The following is a 20,806-nucleotide window of genomic DNA, read 5'->3' on the forward strand; positions in this document are numbered from 1 at the left end:
CAACCGGACCTGTACCATGACCCAGAATTGAACTGTGACCTCCTGGTTCATAGGTCATGCTCAACCATGCCTATGAGCCATGCCAGTGGTCATCCTGCTTAAAGCGTTTTAATGTCTTCTTGTTTCCAGTATAAAGGCTAGGTTTATTTGTTTGCTTATTTATTTATTTATTTATCCTCACCTGAAGACATGTTTATTGATTTGAGAAGGGGGAGAAGGGGTGTGTGTGTGTGGTTGCGGGGAGAAAGATAGAAAGAAAGAAACAAAGAAACATCAATGTGAGAGAGAAACATTGATACCGTTGCCTCCTGAGCCCTGACTGGGGATGGAACATGCAACCTAGGCATGTGCCCTGACTGGGAATCGAACCTGCAGTCTTTTTGGTGTTTGTGATGATGCTCCAACCCAACCAATTGAACCACCCAGCCAGGGCTTGAAAAAAAAAAAATCTGGGGGCTGCCTTATACTTTGCTGTTTTCACTTTGATTTAAGGGGTAGACTTCAGCTACAGATGAAGTACTTATTTTTTCACTCTCCCTGTTCTTTCACCTTATCTTCCCCTGAGTGCCTCTCTACCCCAAAACAACAAGAACCAAAACCCTCACTGGTTTGAGTATAATGTTCTGGTACCCTTCCAGGGCATCCCAAACCTCTCATTTTCTCTGCCTCTTTGAACCAGTTCCCACAAAGCTTGGTTCCTCTTTGTCTTTACCATAGTTTTCTCTGTACATTTCATTCTGAGTTCTTGCTCAAACTGAAGTTAAATTTGCTAGGATCGTGATCTCTCTTGTGCCAAAAGAGCTTTCTAGAACATGTGATTTTTGTCTTATTCCTCTACTAGCTGTATGGACAAGAATAGGAAAGAAAGAAATTGGATTATTTGAAGCTTATGTTCTAGAGGTATATGTTCTAGATTGTGATTTTGCCAGTTGTGCTAAAGTAAGTTTTTGCTCTTGTTGCTGTACCATCAGAGTAGTACATTTTCCATTATCAAGGTATCTTCAACCTTATATTAATTATCCCACATCAAATTTTCCTTCAGAGTTGTTTGATTTAAAATTTATTCTTTGTGTTTTACTCTCCATCCTAGCAATATTTTTGACTATGAAGAAATGGGAAGACCAAGATGGTTTGCACTTGGAATATAATAGTGCAGAAATATTTCTTTATTTTTTTAACTAAATGTCCACGATGGCTGAAAATTTAAGTTATTTGAACAGTATGGTAGGAGGACTATGGAAACCTGCTTGATTTCTCTGTAGGCTTTATGAGGGAGTAAAATCAGAACCAATGCTTAAAACTTTGACTTTTTAACCCTGTTTGAAGTTCTCTGAGGCTTTGCTGAGTTAATCCTTATTAACTCTGCTGAATCAGTGTCTTTATATGTAAAATGGAGTTGATAGTTTATTTTATGGTAGAAGAAAACTTGACTTTTGGAGATATCTATTAAGGTTGAGTACTTCTTAATACATCTATTGATTTAAATGTAGACACTTGAGATTAAAGCTATATTTAATGAATTTTCTTAGGCTAGCTTCAATATTTTACTCCACCTATAGTTAGTAGATAATACAAAAGGACAAAGAGGTTTTTGCAGATATTAAATTGTTACAGAGAACCGGAATAATCAAACAATGCTCGGAGAGTTTGGAGTCACACTTCATTCACCGGTGGGCTTAGAGAAAATGAATTCAAATTCTAAGCAAGACTACAAGCAGAACTTCCCTTTTTATTAAAGAGCCAGCCCTATGTGCACTTAGTGGTTATCCTGCTGCTGGCCTTGAAAACAACGCAGTTCTATCCAATTAAAAAATGCACCTGGCATGGCATTGAGAGTATGGGCATATCTAGTCTCTGGCCTACAAGGTCAGATAGCTAAGTTTATCTTCCTCATTATTCAAGCAGGCTAAAGCAGGCTAGAAAGCAAAGTTATTTTTTTAGAATAGGAGTCCGTCTAAAAAAACAGCAGAGAATTCCAAATAGTAGTTTTACAAAATAGGGGTTAGCCTTCTCAAAATGAGCACACTTTCCATGTAGCTGGGATTTATTTATACCTGTTTGGTGGCCACAGTCAGCAAGCATAGCCTACCTTACAGATCAGATTACTAGTCTCTAAATAATGTTCTCCAGTGCTGTTCAATAACAGAACATCAATGAAGTTAAGATTGGCAGAGAAAAAGTGGTGCTTTATTTCTGTGTGCCTCCTCCCCCATCTTTTTCTTCCTTTTTCTCTTTGGAATTAACATTGCTTTCATAACTGTTTTCCTGCCTCTTAGTTTCTTACAGGTTGAAATTAATTAATTAAACCTCATATGAATTTCCTCATATGGGAAATGGTAATTGTCTTTTCAGTTTAGTAGACTGGCTGGATCCAGCCATAGGGTCTCTTCAGAGTAGTAAAGTGTCCTAGGCCATGAGATTCTCTTCTATTTACTCTATGCTGTCATTTATTGTTGACTTGTGTTTTACTTAATGCCTACAGTAGAGGACATACATTTAGCCTTACCTATATATACTGTCTGACACATGAGGCCCCCTGGGAAAATTTTAGATTTTCAATTAAGAATGACAGGCATTGTCCTAGCCCATTTGGCTCAGTGCATAGAGTGTCGGCCTCTGAATTGAAGGGTACCAGGTTCAATTCCAGTCAAGGGAACATGCCAGGATTGTGGGCTCGTTCCCCAGTGTGGTGTGTGCAGGATGCAGCCAATCAATGATTCTCTCTCCTCATTGATGTTTCTATCTATTTCTCTATCTCCCCCTTCATCTCTGAAATCAATAAAAAAAGAAAAGAAAAGAATGACAGGCATTCACTTGCCACTGTTTCATTTTACTAATCCAGCTTTTTTTCACTTAACACAGATGCAATCCTGTTACTTAACTGCTTTGGTGCATTATGAGCCTATCATAGTATTAGGTTAGAAATCAGAGAAACCTATTATTATTATTATTAATCTCTGTTAGAAAAAACATTACTTACATGTTTTCTTCCCAGGACAGTTCTCTGTTACTAAGATATTTTCTTAGTTTCTGGTCCTCCTTTATTGGTATGATAGAAAAAGGGATCTTTAAGTCAGAACTGCTTCCAAAGTAATACCTAGTATTAAGAAAATTTATAAGAACAACTCATTCCTTTACTCAAATGTTTAATAGGTGCCCATTATTTGTTAGATATTGTTATATGCTAGAAATACCAAGATAAATGCAACATTGTCTCTATCCTCAAGGAACTTGTGTTTTATTATAGATTACAAAAAACTAAATAAGTTACAAGGTCACAGTGTTACACAATGTGGTGATAAAATGTAATATGAAGCCAAATAAGGCCTTCAAGATCAGGCCCCTACCTATCTCTCTAGCCTTTTCTCTAACTAACCCCATGAAAGTATCCTATGTCTAGACACATCCTATTCCTTAAAATTTGTCAAAGGCATCTTGCTGCTCTGCTGTATACCTCTACCCTTTATACATGCAGTTCCACCCTAGATTCTCTTCCCCATATTTCACCTGGCTGTTGTCAGCCCTTCAAAATTCAGCTGGATTATCACTTTCCAGATCTCCACTGTACTTCTAAAGCACCTTGTGCAGAGGAAAGAGGAATGGTTAACTCTAAATGACAGACTCAGATTCAGCTTTTCAGAGGAGGTAAAGTTTGAACTGAATCTCAATGGATTAATTAATTCAACCTCATATGAATAGCTATAGTATGAGGTGCTGGGGGGTATAAAATAAAAAGACCTAGTTTTTACCTTAAAAGAGCTTAGACAAATCAATCAGAGATAATGCAGCCTGATGAACACTGAGCTAGAGGAATGCACAAGGTGCTTTAGAAGTACAGTGGAGATCTGGAAAGACCCAGGGTGATAATCCAGCTGAATTTTGAAGGGCTGACAACAGCCAGGTGAAATATGGGGAAGAGAATCTAGGGTGGAACTGCATGTATAAAGGGTAGAGGTATACAGCAGAGCAGCAAGATGCCTTTGACAAATTTTAAGGAATAGGATGTGTCTAGACATAGGATACTTTTATGGGGTTAGTTAGAGAAAAGGCTAGAGAGATAGGTAGGGGCCTGATCTTGAAGGCCTTATTTGGTAGGCTAAAAAGTTTGAATTTTGTCTTAAACTATGAAAACTATTGAAGGATTTATTTATTTTTTTTTAAGATCACTTTTAGCAATTTAGCAACTAGACAGGGAAATAGACTGGAATCAGGAAATAAACTGGAGTCCAGTTCAGTTTAAGGGCAGTCAAAGTAATCCAGATAAGAAGTAGAGTCTGAAGTGGCCCTGCCAGGGATGAACAGATTCAGGAGATATTTAGTGGGTAGATCTGTTAGACTTGGAGGTGTGTCTGTGTGTGAGTATTGAGGTGAAAGTGATGAGTTTTGGATGACTCCCGGGGTGGATGGTGACATTATTTATGTTAGGCAAACAGGAAGTTGCTTATTTGGGAGTAAAAGTGAGGTGTTTGTTTTTGGATTGGTTGAATTTGAGGTACCTGTGAAACTATGTGGAAATGACTAACAGGAAGTTAGATGTACCAGTCTGGAGTTGGAGAGAGATATTGGGGCTGGAGAGACATTTGGGAGTCAACAGTATATACCTTGTAGTCATCTAAGGATTGTGTCAAGACTGAAGAGCTGAAGGCTGGGAGCCTTGGAGAACACTGACAGTGGTAATAGAGCCCTGGAAGAAAATTGAAGAGGCCAAGAAGGTAGATGGAGAACCAATAAAGTGTGTGTGATAGTGTCTTAGAGGAGAGAGTTTCAAGAAGGAGGCAGACAGTCATTTCAGGTCTGGAGTGAAGGCCTTCATGGCCATTACCTGAATCAGTTATTATATTGGTGGTAGCAAATATTGATTCTCTCATTCCTTCTACATTTACTAGTTGGTGTTGCTCTGTAAAGAAGAGCTTGATTTCTCTCTCTTTTTGTTTTGTTTTTGTTTTTGAGAGTCACTCTATAGATTTGAGGGTCACTCTATATACTTAAAAAAAACTTGGGCCCGGCTGGTGGGGCTCAGTGGTTGAGCATTGACCCATAAACCAAGAAGTCACTGCTTCGCCCTGGCCTGTTTGGCTCAGTGGATAGAGCACCGGCTGGTGGACTAAAGGGTCCCAGGTTTGATTCCAGCCAAGGGCACATGCCCCGTTGTGGGCTCGGTACCCCCACCCCCCCCAGGGGCGTGCAGGAGGCAGCCAATCAATGATTCTCTCTCATCATTGATGTTTCTATCTCTCTATTTCTCTCCCTTCCTCTCTGAAATCAATAAAAAAAAAAAAGTCACTGCCTCGATTTCTGGTCAGGAGATAGTCCAGGGTTGCAGGCTCAATCCCCAGTAGGGGGTTGTGCAGGAGGTAGCCGATTAATGTTTCTCTCTCATCGATGTTTGTATCTCTCTATCCCTCTGCCTTCTGCTCTCTCTAAAATCAATAAAAACATCTCGATATATTCCAATCCATTGCTCTACAGATTAAAAACACTGACTATAGCTGGTTTGGCTCAGTGGATAGAGAGTTGGCCTATGGACTAAAGGGTCCCAGGTTCTATTCCGGCCAAGGGCACATGCCTGGGTTGCGGGCTCAGTCCCCAGTGGGGGGCGTGCAGGAAGCAGCAGATCAATAATTCTCTCTCATCCTTGATGTTTCTCTCTTTCCCTCTCCCTCTCCCTTCCTCTCTGAAATCAATAAAAATATATTTAAAAAAACCCCACACTGACTATATTCAATATTATAGTAATTGTCATAGTTTGGTCAATGGGAGCCTCTTCAAACTGACTCCTATGCCCTTTTGACATGAACAGGTCAAGTTTTGAGCACTTTCTTATACTCTGGAATAAGATGTTTGAAGTTCACATTGTACTTTACTTGCTCCAGACCTGGAATCAATAATTTCTGTAAGGAACCTTGATTCCTTTAGTGGGGAACTGCTTCTCATTCTTAATGATCTATCCTTAGCTATCTTCATGGGATCAATTATTTCCAGTAAAAAAAAAAAAAAAAAAAAAAAAAATTGAGTGAACTCTAGACCTAAGACCCAGATGTACTTAATAACAAAATGTCTAAATTGAATTATTTCTCAGAATGAAGTGAGCTACAGGCAGTGATAATGACTTGCTATGGGAGATGGATATTGAGCAGAAAATTGGTATTGCTTCAATGCTCCTCACCTTACAATGTAGTTACTGCCCAAGAAACTGATCGAAAGTTGAAAATATCATAAGTCAAAATGCATTTAATACACCTAACCTATTGAACATCATAGCTTAGCCTCTCCTACCTTAAATGTGCCAGAATATTTAGACATTAGCCTATAGTTGGGCAAAATCATCTCGCTGCCACTGCTCACCATCATGAGAGAGTATCATGCTACATATACATCGCTAGCCTGGGGAAAGATCAAAATTCAAATTATGATTTCTAGTATCACTTTCATACCATGAAGTAGAAAATCATAAGTCAAAGCAGCGTAAGTTGGGGATTATCTGTATTGGGGTTCCCCCCCGCCCTCCTAACTTGGTGATGACATGTGAAGGTGAAAATAAGTTTTCATGTCCTCTTACTCTCATGCAATCCAGGCTTTTCCTTACTGTGGTGTAATCACTTAAGGGTTGTTTCCCTCTTTGTATCTTGTCTGAATTAAAATCTCCTTAGAAAGGAAAACTTCTAAACCAGAGCTTTCATACTTTGTGCTTTGAATCTAAACTTGCATACACACACATATTGCATATTGGTCTGTGAATATAGTCTAGGAAACTGACTTGAAGTTAGCGTGTTTGTATTGAACATGGAGTGTGGTTTTAGATTTAAGAAAATCTAAAATAGAATTAGCCTTAGAATTGGTATCTGATACACCCCAACCACTTATGGTCCAACAGAGTGAGAATGTCATGCTTTAGGATACTATATGAAACCAGATGTGTCAGTCTCTACAAAAAATTGTGCACTGAAGGTGAAACCCATTAAACCTATCTGTATGTTCTTTTGATGTGGAAACAGATAAGTAAGCTATAAGGAAAGGAATACTGTGCAATTAGCATGTTCTGTTGAAAATTTAAAGTCGTGCCTATTATCCCTGTGGAAATAGACTACATATTTTAAAAAAATATACTAGAGGCCCAATGCATGAAATTCGTGCAAGGGGCTCAGCCTTCGCAGCCGCGGCGGCTTGCCTCAGCCCTTGCAGCCCTGGCTTCGTCCGGAAGGTTGTTCGGCTGTCCTGTCTAATTAGTATATTACATTTTTATTATTATAGATTATTATTATAGATTTTAGAGAGAGAAGGGAAAAGGATATATATAGAGAAGCATCGATTGGCTGCCTCCTGCACACCCCCCTCTGGGCATCTAGCCTGCAACCCTGGGCACGTGTCCTGACTGGGAATTGAACCAGCAACCTCTTGGTTCATGGGTCAACGCTCAACCACTGAGTCACACTGTCCAGGCTATAGAATATATTTTTGAAGAGGGAAATTGTTATAGATAGAAGTTATAGATAATAGTTTACTTAACCTAGGTGCTAACCTATCTGTTGATTGTCTAGCTTATATATTTATTTTATGTGGATGACTGCTTTAAGATTATTTAAGAAATTAGCTGCCTGGCAACATTAAAGTGCAGATATTAAAATGAATTACATGCTTTCCAACTATTTCTGTTACTTGGCTAAATTTAGAACCATGCAGAGCTCCTGCAGAATTGAAATCTCTGGGGCTTTTAAGTCAAGACAGAAAATATTTAGCTTTTCAGATTAAGGAAGAAGAAATATAGCTTCAAATTAATTTTTGCACTGTTACCCAGACTACTTAATTAAGACATAGAGTCCAATGAAAAGTCAAAACTATTCTGAGATTTTTACTTCACTGTTGTTGAAAACTTGTTAGAGCCTAGGCTCTGGGTGTGAAAGGGATAAATTTCCCCTCCTCTGTGTATTGTTGGAGGCTGTCTACTATTTTCCCCACTGTCTCTTCAAATTTTGCTTGATAAGTATAGTTCTGATACTTCACTTGGATGGATGAGGTAATGCATCTGAGCTAGATATCAGGTGAGCATTACACTTGGGTACTTGTGGGTGAATTTTATGACACGAATTGTTTTGCAAGTATATAAATTCACACTAGTATAGAATATATATATGTGTGTGTGTGTGTGTGTGTGTATATATATATATATATATATATATATATATATATATATATGAACATAAACACCTTTATTACACAAGCTAAGATAGTAGGGAAGGGGATTTATTTGCCTTTCCTGGCCTTGGTTTTCCTTAGCTAGAACTCCGGTTCTTGCCTTCTAGCACATAGCCATTTGCTGTGCCACATTGGCCTGGGGCCTGATCTTGAAGAGATGCATGTAAGAAGCTTGCCCTGCAGGAATTGCTCCTCTAGGAGATGGCTGATTTTGGCATTCTTTTTCTTTTCATCGTGTTTCTTCTGAATTTTCTTTGATCATTTTTTGTTTAAAGTCTCTGTTCTTCCTCAGAAGTCAGCTAGACCCCCTACTTTCAGCCCAGTGGTACCGAGTGCTATCAATGAGCACGATGTAGTTCTCTACTAGGGTCTTGGTGTGGACCAGTTCATTGTTGGATGCATTGTAGACAACATTAAAAATCCTTGTTTTATTTTCACTTTTTTGTAGTAGGACTTTCTCTTGCCCCTGGTCTTGCTGTGCTTGTGCCAGTTGTCCGGAGAGATGCCCATGGCTCGCTGCTAGTTGGAAAGAGCAAGTGTAGGATATTCTGAGGAGAAACTTAGTTATACATTTAACTGTATATGAAATGTGAAAATCTGTTGATGGAGTTGGGTAGGATCTTTACATGAAAAATAGCAAATAAAGCCCTAGCCAGTTTGGCTCAGTGGATAGAGCATCAGCCTGCCAACTGAAGAGCCCCGGGTTCGATTCCAGTCAAGGGCACATGCCTGGGTTGCAGGCTCGATCCCCAGTAGGGGGCGTGCAGGAGGCAGTTGATCAATGATTTCTGATGTTTCTCTCTCTCTCTCCTTTTCCCTTCCTCTCTGAAATCAATAAAAAATATATAAAAAAAATAAATAGCAAATAAAAGGAATAGCTATTTTGGCTAATTTAAATATAATTTTAAAAGTAAGATTTTACATATGAAGTAAATACGATGTGTTTACTACCTGATTTGGCAATTGGAAATGTAGGATTTTGTTGCTACTATAGTAAGAAGTTTTAAGGACACTTGAAAAAATGCCAAAAATTATTGTAAACCAAGAAAACCCCATAAAAATGGAATGTATGTTTTTTCTGATTCTGGATTTATACAAATGGTGAAATGGTGAAATGTTGAAAAACAAATCTACATATTACTCTTTTAAAAATATTGATTTCATTTAAAAGTATTTTTATTGATTTTGGAAAGAAAGGGAGAGGGAGAGAGATAGAAACATTAATGATGAGAGAGAATCATTGATCGGCTGCCTCCTGCATGCCCCACATTGGGGATCAAGCCCACAACCCAGGCATGTGCCCTGATCTGGAATTGAACCCTGAGCCACGCTGGCCGGGCCATATTACTCTTATTGAATTAATCCTATGTGCACCATCCCTCTGCTTTCCTGCTAGGCTTCTATAGATGAGTTCTAGAAGAGAGGAGTCTCTGTTTCTTGGAGAAATGAGCTGCCTTCAAAGGGCTTACTGTTTAGTGAGGCAAAATATTATGCAAAAGGTAGCAGGATAGTTTTTATTTTCTTTTTGCTTATTTTTTTTTTTTTTTTACAAAGAACATGGATTTCTTTTATAATTAGAGGAAAAAAATTACTTAAAATACATCAACTCAATATTTGAAAATATTTTATAGACTTGTTCTCCATCACTCTTTTATTTTTATCCTCATCTGAAAATAAGTTTATTGATTTTAGAGGGAGAAGTAGGAGAGAGAGAGAAAGAAAAACATCGATGTGAGAGAGAAACATCGATTGGTTTCCTCCAGTATAAGCCCCAACCAGGAATTGAACCTGCATCCTTTTAGTATGCAGGATGATAATCCAAACCAGCCGTCGCCAACTGGTGGCCTGTGGATCACTGGTAGTCCATGAGGTCCGAAAGGTTGGTGACTGCTACTCCAAACAACTGCCACCCGGGCAGGGACAGCACTCTTATTTTTTAAAAAAATATTGGTTGATTTTAGGAAGAGAGAGAGATTTGTTCCATTTATTTATGCATTATTGGTTGCTTCTTATATATGCCCTGACTGGGGATAGAACCTGCAACCTTGGACAAATTAGGATGATGCTCTAACCAACTGAGCTATCTGGTCAGGGCCTCTCCAGCACTTTTTGTTAATCCTCACTGAAGGATATTTTTTTCCATTGATTAAAAAAAATTTTTTTTAGAGAGTAGAAGGGAGGGAGGTGTAATGGGGAGAGAGAAAGAGAGAGCTCTCACATCGATCGGTTGCCTCCCAAATTAACTCCAACCGGGGCTGGGGATTGAACTTGCAACCCAGGTATGTGCCCTTGATAGGGAATCGAACCCGCAACCTTAGGTGTACAGGCTGACACTCTAACCATTGAGCACATGGGCCAGGGCTCTCTCCAGCACTCTCGATTGGTCTCTAGTTAGGTGGAGAGTTCTTTTTTTCCTTGGCTTTATGACTGTTTCTTTGGGTTATCTCTTTTTATGCTCTAGCTGAAGCTCTTATTAAGTTTCAGTGTATTTAATCAATCATTTAGCTAACAAAATTTCTATTTAAACCTAGTAAGTATAGAATTGTTTTTCTGCGAAAGAGTATAAATATGCCCATTTGAACTCTGAGAAGAAAACTTGTTGTGCTTATTATTAGCTTGTCTTAACTTGCTGGAGACTTAGCTTTTTGATGTCACAAAAGGGACCCCTGCAAAATTTGAAGAAGACAATATTATATGCTTTTACTAGAGTAAAAACTTAATTTTAGCATAAAGTAGCACTTGAGGTAACAGGGAAGAATATTGGATTTTTCCCATAGGTCTCAGGGTTTTTCAGAGACAACTTTATTGTCAGATAAGGTTCTTGGGACCATTAGACGGCTTAGTATCATGCTAGGGCTGTGGGATCAAAATATTTTTATGTATTAAAGGACCATACAGGCTAGCTGTGGAGATAAATAATGAACATTTAATGATCAAAACAACAGTAGATAATAATGGATTAGATTCTGTAATATAAACAGGATGCAATAGGATTGAGTTGAGTCTAATTGAGTAGTATAAACAAATGGAAAAGAAAAGAGAGAAATTAATACAGAAAGGTAAAGAAGAGGTAGAAATTGAACTGGGCTTTTATTGTGGAAAATTTAAACTTTCTAAAGCAGTGAGAATAATAAAGTGAGCCTCCATGTGTAGTTATTAGCCTACGACTAATCTTGTTTTATTTATGCTTCTACCATCCGCTCCCTTCCTGATTATTTTGGAGCCAATCCGGGATGTATTATTTAATCCATAAATATTTCAGTATATATATCTCTAAAAGAAAGGACTTTAAAAAAACAATACTAGCGCTAGCTGATTTGGTTCAGTGATAGAGCGCCGGTCTATGGACTGAAGGGTCCCAGATTCAATTCCAGTCAAGGCCACATGCTGGGTTGCAGGCTTGATCCCCAGTAGGGGGCGTGCAGGAGGTAGCCAATCAATGATTTTCTGCCATCATTGATGTTTCTATCTCTCTCTCCTCCCTTCCTCTCTGAAATCAGTAAAAATATATTTTAAAAAATACCAACACCATTTGCACATCTAAAATACTTAATAATTACTTAGTATCACTAGTACACTTCTGATATTCATATTTCCTTGACTGTACTATCATTTTGTAAACAGCCTATATATTTATAATAGGATTCAAATAGCCTATAGCTTATAGTTGGTCAATATATCTTCAAAATCTCTCTTTTTAATATATATATATATATATATATATATATATATATATTTTTTATTGATTTCAGAGAGGAAGGGAGAGAGAGAGAGATAGAAACATCCATAATGAGAGAGAATCACTGATTGGCTGCCTTCTGCACACCTCCCACTGGGGATCAAGCCCACGACCCAGGCATGTGCCCCAATCAGGAATCAAACTGTGACCTCCTGTTTCATAGGTTGGTGCTCAACCACTGAACGACACTAGCCAGGCCTAAAATCTCTTAATCTAAAAGATTTTTCCTCTTTTTTTTCTTTGCAGTTTATTTGTTGAAGAAACTAGGTCATCTGTTCAGTAGTTTACCACAGATGGATTTGGTGATCAACATCATAGTAATGTCATTTAACATGTTTCTCTGTTCTCTGTGTTTCTTCAAATTTGGCAGTTACATCTAGAGACTTGATCAGATTCAGATTCAGTATTTTGGCTAGTTCAGATTCAGTATTTTGGCTAGAATACTTTATAGTGTATTTCTATTAGGAGGGAGATGTATGACATCTATTAGTCTCTTTTTTATGATGTCAGAAGCCATTGTTGATCATTGTCTACACCCATTCATTGAACTTCGTTAAGGGTTAAAAAATGGTGATATTCAAATTCTATCATTTCTTTTTTTTTTTTAAATATATATATTTTATTGATTTTTTACAGAGAGGAAGGGTGAGGGATAGAGAGTTAGAAACATCGATGAGAGAGAAACATTGATCAGCTGCCTCCTGCACAACCCCTACTGGGGATGTGACCGCAACCAAGGTTACATGCCCTTGACTGGAATCGAACCTGGGACCCTTGAGTCTGCAGGCCGACGCTCTATCCACTGAGCCAAACTGGTTAGGGCTATCATTTCTTAATTTATGTTAGCTAAAACCCTATCTAATAAGAGCAATATGCAAATTAACCATCACTCCGCTACACCCACCAGCCATGCCCACCAGCCAATCAGGAGTGAGTATGCAAATTAACCCAACCAAGATGGCTACAGCCAAGGAGTGAACAGGAGGCTTGGGTTTCCCCGGCAATGGAGGAAGCCAAGCTTTCTGCACACCCTGGCAGGCCCAGGCCTCCACTCAAGGCTACAAAGTTTCAATTATAGAAGATAAATAAATCCCAACAAAAATGGCTGCAGCCACAGAGGAAGCAGGAGGCTTGGCTCTGCTCAAGGCTACAAAGTTTCAATTATAGAAGATAAATAAATCCCAGATACCAGGGCCTCTGCTTGGGTCGCTGGGGGGCGTGGCTGGCCTGCAAACCACCACAGACCCCTCGTCCAGGCCGCCCCACGCCCCAAGAGAACCCCTACCCTGATCCAGGACACCCTTCAGGGCAAACCAGCTGGTTCTCACCCATGCACCAGGCCTCTATCCTCCTATCTAATAAAAGAGTAATATGCAGATTGACCATCACTCCAACACATAAGATGCCTGCCCCCATGTGGTCAAAGATGACTACCCCCATGTGGACACAAGATGGCCAGCAGGGGAGGGAAGTTGGGAGGGACCAGGCCTGCAAGGGAGGGCAGTTGGGGGCGATCAAGCCTGCAGGGGAGGGCAGTTAGGGTCACCAGGCCGGCAGAGGAGGGAAGTTGGGGGCGACCGGGCCTGCAGGGAAAGGCAGTTGGGGAGACCCAGGCATGCGGGGAGAGCAGTTGGTGGGGGGGGACCAGGCCTGCAGGGGAGGGCAGTTAGGGGTGACCAGGCCTGCAGGAGAGGGCAGTTAGGGGCAAACAGGCTGGCAGGGGAGCAGTTAGGCATCGATCAGGCTGGCAGGGGAGTGGTTAGGGGGTGATCAGGCTGGCAGGTAGAAGCGGATAGGGGCAATCAGGAAGGCAGGCAGGCGAGCAGTTGGGAGTCAGCAGTTCTGGATTGTGAGAGGGATGTCCGACTGCTCGTTTAGGCCCAATCCCGGTAGGATCCCATATTGGAGAGGGTGCAGACTGGGCTGAGGCACACACAACCCCGTGCATGAATTTCGTGCACCGGGCCTCTAGTACTTTTATAAAGATATACTTCCCCTCATCACCTATTTGCTTACTCTGAGATACAACTTGTGCAGAAAAGGCAAGACAAATGCCATTTTCAAAATAATGAGTTTGTTAACATCTTGCAAAGGTGATTGGTAAGTTTTATTTTAACTGTTATTATGGACTCTCCAATTTAAGCATATTTATGTGTTTCAACCAATTTTAATTTTATCCTTATTGATGTCTCACTTTCTCAGCTTGGCAAATAGGAACCTCCAATGTCCTTTTGCTGTGATCCTGTTACTCTTTGATAGCTTCTTTGTTTTCTAGCTAACATGATGTTCTGAGATCACCTGTTACATTTCCATTCCTGGGCATGTGTATCAGCCATTGCCCCCAAAATCCTAGTTCCTTTATGGGGAAATGATGTTTAGAGACCACAGTCTGGGTGCAAGAGTACTCATTCGCTTAGTGGGTTGGTCATTGTTTTTTTCCATTTTCAGTGAAAAAGGCTAGGAAATAAGGTGGCTTTTTAAAAAAAGAAAGTATATCACAAATTCATATCAATATTTCCAAATAAAAGTCAGGACAATAGATTTTTTAATTAAAATTTTTCAACCTTATAGAGGTTTGCATTTTTTTAAATTATGAAAGTAATCTGTGTTCATTATAAGAAATATAAATAATATAAATATCTATATATAAATATAAATAATTTATGCCCTGCTCAGTGGTTGAGGGTCGACATATGAACCAGAAAGTAATGGTTCCATTCCCGATTAGGGCACATGCCCAGGTTGCGGGCTCAATCCCCAGTCTAGAGTGTGCAGGAGGCAGCCAATCAATGATTCTCTCTCATCATTGATGTTTCTATCTCTCTCTTCCTCTCCCTCCCTCTCTGAAATAAATAAAAATATATTTTAAAATAGGATTATAAGTAATTCAAAAGAATATAAGATAAAATGTGAAGATCCTGATCCTACCCAGAATCACTAGTTAACCACTTAATACAGTTAATTCAAAGGTTTCATAGTGGGTATCTTTTATTCTTATACTAGAGGCCCAGCATGCGAAATCGCACAAGACCCAGACCTGCTGTGCTGGCGGGGCTCCAGACCCACTCTGTGTGAGATGCAGGACCCCAGTCCCACCCTGCGCGAGCCACAGGCCCCGCCAGCCCCATGCGAGCCCCAGCCTGCGAGAGGTGCTCCATGCACCTCCTGGTGACTGCTTGTTTGGTCGTTCCACTGTTACAGCATCACGATCACAGGCCTTTTATTATATAGGTCAATTATAGACACCTGATATAGGGACTTAAAATTTTGGCATCTTTTTTGAGGTTAGAGAAAATAAGATGAGAAGTTATTATGTGAAATAGAGATTATTATATATTTCTTAGATTTATTTTTTGAGTTGGTATTAATTTACATGGTTCATAATGCTAAGGATAGAAAAAAACAGGGTAGGAGAAACCAAGATGGCAGCATAGGTAAACACCTAAACTGCTGCCTTGCACAACAATATCAAAACTACAACTAAAAGACAAAACGGACACCATCCAGAACCACAGGAAAGCTGGCTAAGTGGAAATTCTACAACTAGAAGAAAAGAGGAAAGCACACTGAGACTCAGAGGAGCTGCAAAAGGCTGAGGTACGGAGACTCGCACGCGGAGAGGACGGGCGGCTGTGTGCATGGGTGGCTGAGTGCGCGGCTGGCTTTCTAAAGCAGGAGGGAGAAGGAAGCTCCCGACTGCACTGAACTCCAGTCCCGGGTGAGATGCTGGGAAACCAGACTCATTCGGGGGGAATCTGGACTGTCAGGAAAAGAGAAAGCACACTGAGACTCGGGAGCTGCGGAAGGCAGAGGTCAGGAGGCATGCGCGTGCAGAGAGGACTGACTGCTGAATGCACGGGAGGCTGAGTGCGCGGCTGGCTTTCTAAAGCGGGAAGGAGACAGAAGCTTCCGACTATGCTGAACTCCAGTTCCGGGCAAGTTTCTGGGAACCCTGACTCATTCGGGGAGAAACTGGACTGTTTGGCAGCGGGCGAAACTCGAGGGAGGCTTTCTCTCAGCAGTGCTTGCAGTGATTACCGAGGGACACTGAGACCCAGGGGCCTCATAGGGCAGGGCTGACAGGAAACCAAGGCTGTCTGCTCCGCACTGAAACTCCGCCCCATTCAAGCTGAGCACAGAGGCTTTTGCAGTTTTGCAAGTCTTGTCTCATAAGAGTGTCTCCAACACAGAAGTGTTCCCAGTGTGAATACAGCTGATCCTCACAGCCATTTGGCCTGGAGGTCAATTCCTCCCAGTGATACCAACAATAACAAGACTTAACTACAACAAGGCTGAGCACACAGTCCACAAAGGGGTGCACCAAGAGTGTCCACCTCAGGTTAACTGGGGAGGCTGAGCCACTGTGCCCTAGAGGACACCTGGTGAAAGAGACTTACAAGTCCAGGAAATGCACAGAATCCCAAACAAAAGGAATCCAAAGGGGAACACACCAAGACACATCATAATTAAAATGCCAAGAGCGAAAGACAAAGAGAATATTAAAAGCAGCAAGCGAAAAATAGTTAATTACCTACAAGGGAGCACCCATACAATTGTCAGCTGATTTCTCAGCAGAAACTATGCAGGCCAGACGGGAGTGGCAAGAAATATTCAAAGTGATGAATAGCAAGAACCTACAACCAAGGTTACTCTACCCAGCAAAGCTATCATTCAGAATTGAAGGTCAGATAACGAGCTTCACAGATAAGAAAAAGCTAAAGGAGTTCATCACCACCAAACCAGTATTATACAAAATGCTAAAAGGTATTCTTTAAGAAGAGGAAGAAGAAGAAAAAGGTAAAGATAAAAATTATGAACAACAAATACATGTGTATCAACAAGTGAATCTAAAAATCAGGTGAATAAAAAAATCTGATGAACAGAATAAACTGGTGAATATAAAAGAATCAGGGGCATAGAAAGGGAGTGGACTGACAATTCTTGGGGGGAAAGGGGTGTGGGGGGTGCGGGAAGAGACTGGACAAAAAGTGTACACCTATGGATGAGGACAGTGGTGGGGGGAGGTAAGGGCAGAGGGAGGGATGGGAACCAGGTGGAGGGGAGCTATGGGGGGAAAAAAGAGGAACAATTGTAATAATCTGAACAATAAAGATTTATTAAATTAAAAAAAAGAAAAAACAGGGTAAAGTTTTTTCTTGTTCCTATAACCCAACCAGTCAGTTCCTCTTTCCTAAGGCAACTAATATTATCAGTTTTTGTGCATCCTGTCCTATCTAATAAAAGAGTAATACGCAAATTGACTGTCACTCCAAGACACAAGATGGCTGCCCCCATGTGGTCAAAGATGGCTGCCCCCATGTGGACACAAGATGGCCGGCAGGGGAGGGCAGTTGTGGGCAGTTATGGGTGACCAGGCCAGCAGAGGAGGGCAGTTGGGAGAGACCAGGCCAATGAGGGCAGTTGGGGGGCACCCAGGCCTGCAGGGAGGGCAGTTGGGACCAGTCCTGTAGGAGAGGGCATTTAAGGGGAACTAGGCCTGCAGGGGAGGGCAGTTGTGGGGGATCAGGCATGCAGGGAGGGCAGTTAGGGGTGACTGGGCCAGCAGGGGAGGGAAGTTAGGGGTGACCAGGCCTGCAGGGGAGGACAGTTGGGGGGGGACCAGGCCGGCAGGTGAGGGCAGTTGGGGGGGACCAGGCCTGCAGGGGAGGACAGTTGGGGGGGACCAGGCCTGCAGGAGAGGGCAGTTGGGTGGGGGGGACCAGGTCTGCAGGGGATGGCAGTTGTGGGTGATCAGGCCAACAGGGAGGGCAGTTAGGTGTGACAGGGCTGGCAGAGGAGGGCAGTTGGAGGAGACCAGGCCTGCAGGGGAGGCAGTTAGGGGCAACTAAGCTGGCAAGGGAGGGCAGTTAGGGGTGACCAGGCCAGTAGGGCAGTTAGGGATGACCAGGCCTAAAGGGGAGGGCAGTTGGGGGAGACCAGGCCTAAAGGGGTGGACAGTTAGGGGGGACCAGGCCTGCAGGGGAGGGCAGTTGGGGGGGACCAGGCCAGGGGAGGGCAGTTAGGGGTGACCAGGCGGCAGGGGAGGGCAGTTGCAGGGGACCAGGAGCGCAGGGGAGGACAGTTGGGGGGACCCAAGCCTGCAGGGGAGGGCAGTGGGGGGGACCAGGCCTGCAGGGAAGGGCAGTTGGGGGGGACCATGTCTGCAGGGGAGGGCAGTTTTGGGGGGCCAGACCTACAGGAGAGGGCAGTTGGGGGGACCAGGTCTGCAGGGGAGGACAGTTTGGGTGATCAGGCCAGCAGGGAGGGCAGTTAGGGGTGACCGGGCCAGCTGGGGAGGACAGTTGGGGGTGACCAGGCCTGCAGGGGAGGACAGTTAGGGGCAACCAGACTGGCAGGGGAGGGCAATTAGGGGTGACCAGGTGGCAGGGAGGGCAGTTGGGAGGGACCAGGCCTGCAGGGGAGGGCAGTTACAGGCAACCAGGCTGGCAAGGGGGGGGGCAGTAGGGGGTGACCAGGCCAGCAGGGGAGGGCAGTTAGGGGTGACTGGGCAAGCATGGGAGGGCAGTTGGGGGCGACCAGGCCTGCAGGCGAGGGCAGTTAGGGGCAATCGGGCTGGCTGGGGAGCAGTTAGGCTTCGATCAGGCTGGCAGGGGAGTGGTTAGGGGATGATCAGGCTGGCAGGCAGAAGTGGTTAGGGGCAATCAGGCAGGCAGGCAGGTGAACAGTTGGGAGCCAGCAGTCTTGGATTGTGAGAGGGATGTCCGACCGCCTGTTTATGGGCAGTTGGACATCCCTCGAGGGGTCCCAGATTGGAGAGGGTGCAAGCTGGGCTGAGGGACACCCCCCTCCGTGCACGAATTTTGTGCACCAAGCCTCTAGTGTACTTATAAGCATAAAATATACATATACATGTAAATGTGTATATATTCTTTTTCTCCCTTTTTTTGCAAAAATGTTTGTTTTGTTCTTCCCTTAGCAATATAACTTAAAAGTACAGATATTTCCTTATTCTTGTTTATGCCTACAAAGTATTAAAGAATAGATATGTACTGTTTATTTTACCACTATAATTAAAGAGCATTTTGATTCTTCCAGTCTTTTTGCAGTTATAAACAGTGCTGGATGAGTAACTTTGTACATATATCATTTTGCATATTTGGAATAATAATTATTAAGATAAGTTTCTAAAGGTGTGCATTTTTATAAGTTTTTTAGATGTTGTAAAATCCATTCCAAAAATATATACAGTTTACATTTCTACCAGCAATTGATTCAAGAATTGAGAGGGAAGATTTAGTAATGGTGGTTATATACAAAATGATCAATTTGAATTAAAAAAAAAAGTATTGATTTTTAGAGAGGTGGAAGGGAAGAGGGATGGAGAGATAGAAACATTGATCGACTGCCTCCTGCACACCCCCTACTGGGGATCCCAGTCTGCAATCTGGGCATGTGCCCTCACTGGTAATCAAATCAGTGACCTCCTCGTTTATGGGTTTTTGCTCAGCTACTGAGCCACACTAGCCAGGCTCACATCTGCATTTCCATTCAGTCTGTTTCATTATGCCATTTTGGTTAAAGTAGATGAAGAAAATTCAGCCTCAGAGATACATAGTTTGGAAAATAATATTTTAATATTTCTTTGGATAATTTTGGATATTCTTTGATACTACACCCAAACTCAACAAGTAGTAGTTTCTTAAAGGTTAGTTGCAATGTAGAATCTGAAACCATGTGAATGAAATTTTGTGTTTGGTGACTTTATAATATATGTTTAGCTTATACATTGAATAGATCTTTAACCAATGTATGATTTTGAAACATTGTGAATTGGTCAATTGGAAAATTTTGTTTCACTGAGTTATGCAGAATTTGCAAATGTTTTACATAGTTGATTATACAGTTTTTTAAAAAATCGCATTCATTATCACCACTGTTTCATCAGGAAAGTCTTAGAGTATTCTGAAGTTGCCAAGCTCACAGCAGATACACATTTTCAAAATTCTGATTTTAGCTTAAAAGCTTTAATTTTATCTCTGGCAACAAATAGTATTATTTGTTTTCTTCAAAGTAATAGGTTCAATTTATTTATTTTTGTGAAAAATATTGCCATACCATAGTTTGCCTGTCAGTTGTTTACTGAAAAAATAATAGTAGTCCATGAAAAAAGCAGATAGTTCAGCTTGCAATTTAGTTGCTTTTTCTCAAGACAATTATATTTCGATATGCTATACTTTCCATTTTGTCACCTAGAATATTAAAAAAGACATGTACTCAGGAAGAGGGAATAATGGCGGCGGAATAGACAGACGTGTTCCGAGCCTTGTCCCGGAGCAGAAAGAAAGAACAGCTGAGGGTTGCACAAGGAGTGTTTGTTGGCCGGTTGGGAGACAGCTGAATTCCAGAAGGAGGTGGGGGACTGCTGAACGGGGTTCCCCTGACCTGGCAGCACCAACTGCGGCTGGGTCCCCTCCCAGAGCTGCGGGGTTGGACGCGGAGTCTGCGCCATCTTGATCCGGAAAGTGGAGCTTATCTGAAGCCTGAGAATCCACAACTGCGGCACCCCAGGAACAGCTGCGAGCCCCAGAACAACGCTCCCCAACTGGCGCAAGCACACGGGTTCAGAGGAGCTCTACACTCCACCACGGAAAGGTCAGATTTCGCCTGGGATAAGGTGAGGTCTCTGGTCCCGGAGGGAGAGAGGAACGCGCGTTTTGCGGGAGCTGGAGGACCAGGGAAGTCTGTGCCTAGAAAAATCCGTGGCTGTAGGGGCTGGCGTGATGTGATCTGTGATTGTGGAAAGGGGTCCTCAGAGCTGCTAAGAGAAGGGCACTCTAAAAAGCAACCCATTTTGATCTGAAGTGCAGGGACACCCTAAGAATTTCAGGCAGTCCAGACTTACGCGCAGCCCCT

At 42.1% G+C, this 20,806-nt stretch overlaps 1 protein-coding gene across 23 annotated transcripts in view; it reads left to right on the forward strand.

Moving 5' to 3' along the window:
• The window catches only part of R3HDM2 (R3H domain containing 2), a 212,756-nt gene that overhangs the window by 11,118 nt on the left and 180,832 nt on the right, over positions 1–20,806 (forward strand). The window contains exon 1 of one of the 23 annotated variants that reach the window (XM_080663011.1): positions 20,523–20,545. The exons of the other annotated variants lie outside the window; for them this stretch is intronic. The gene's annotated coding sequence lies outside the window, so the exon portion shown is untranslated. Of the gene's footprint in view, positions 1–20,522; positions 20,546–20,806 lie in introns of those variants that run through there. 23 annotated transcript variants of the gene reach the window in all.

Source organism: Plecotus auritus (assembly GCF_963455305.1).
Source record: "Plecotus auritus genome assembly, chromosome: 3".
Lineage (NCBI taxonomy): Eukaryota > Metazoa > Chordata > Mammalia > Chiroptera > Vespertilionidae > Plecotus > Plecotus auritus.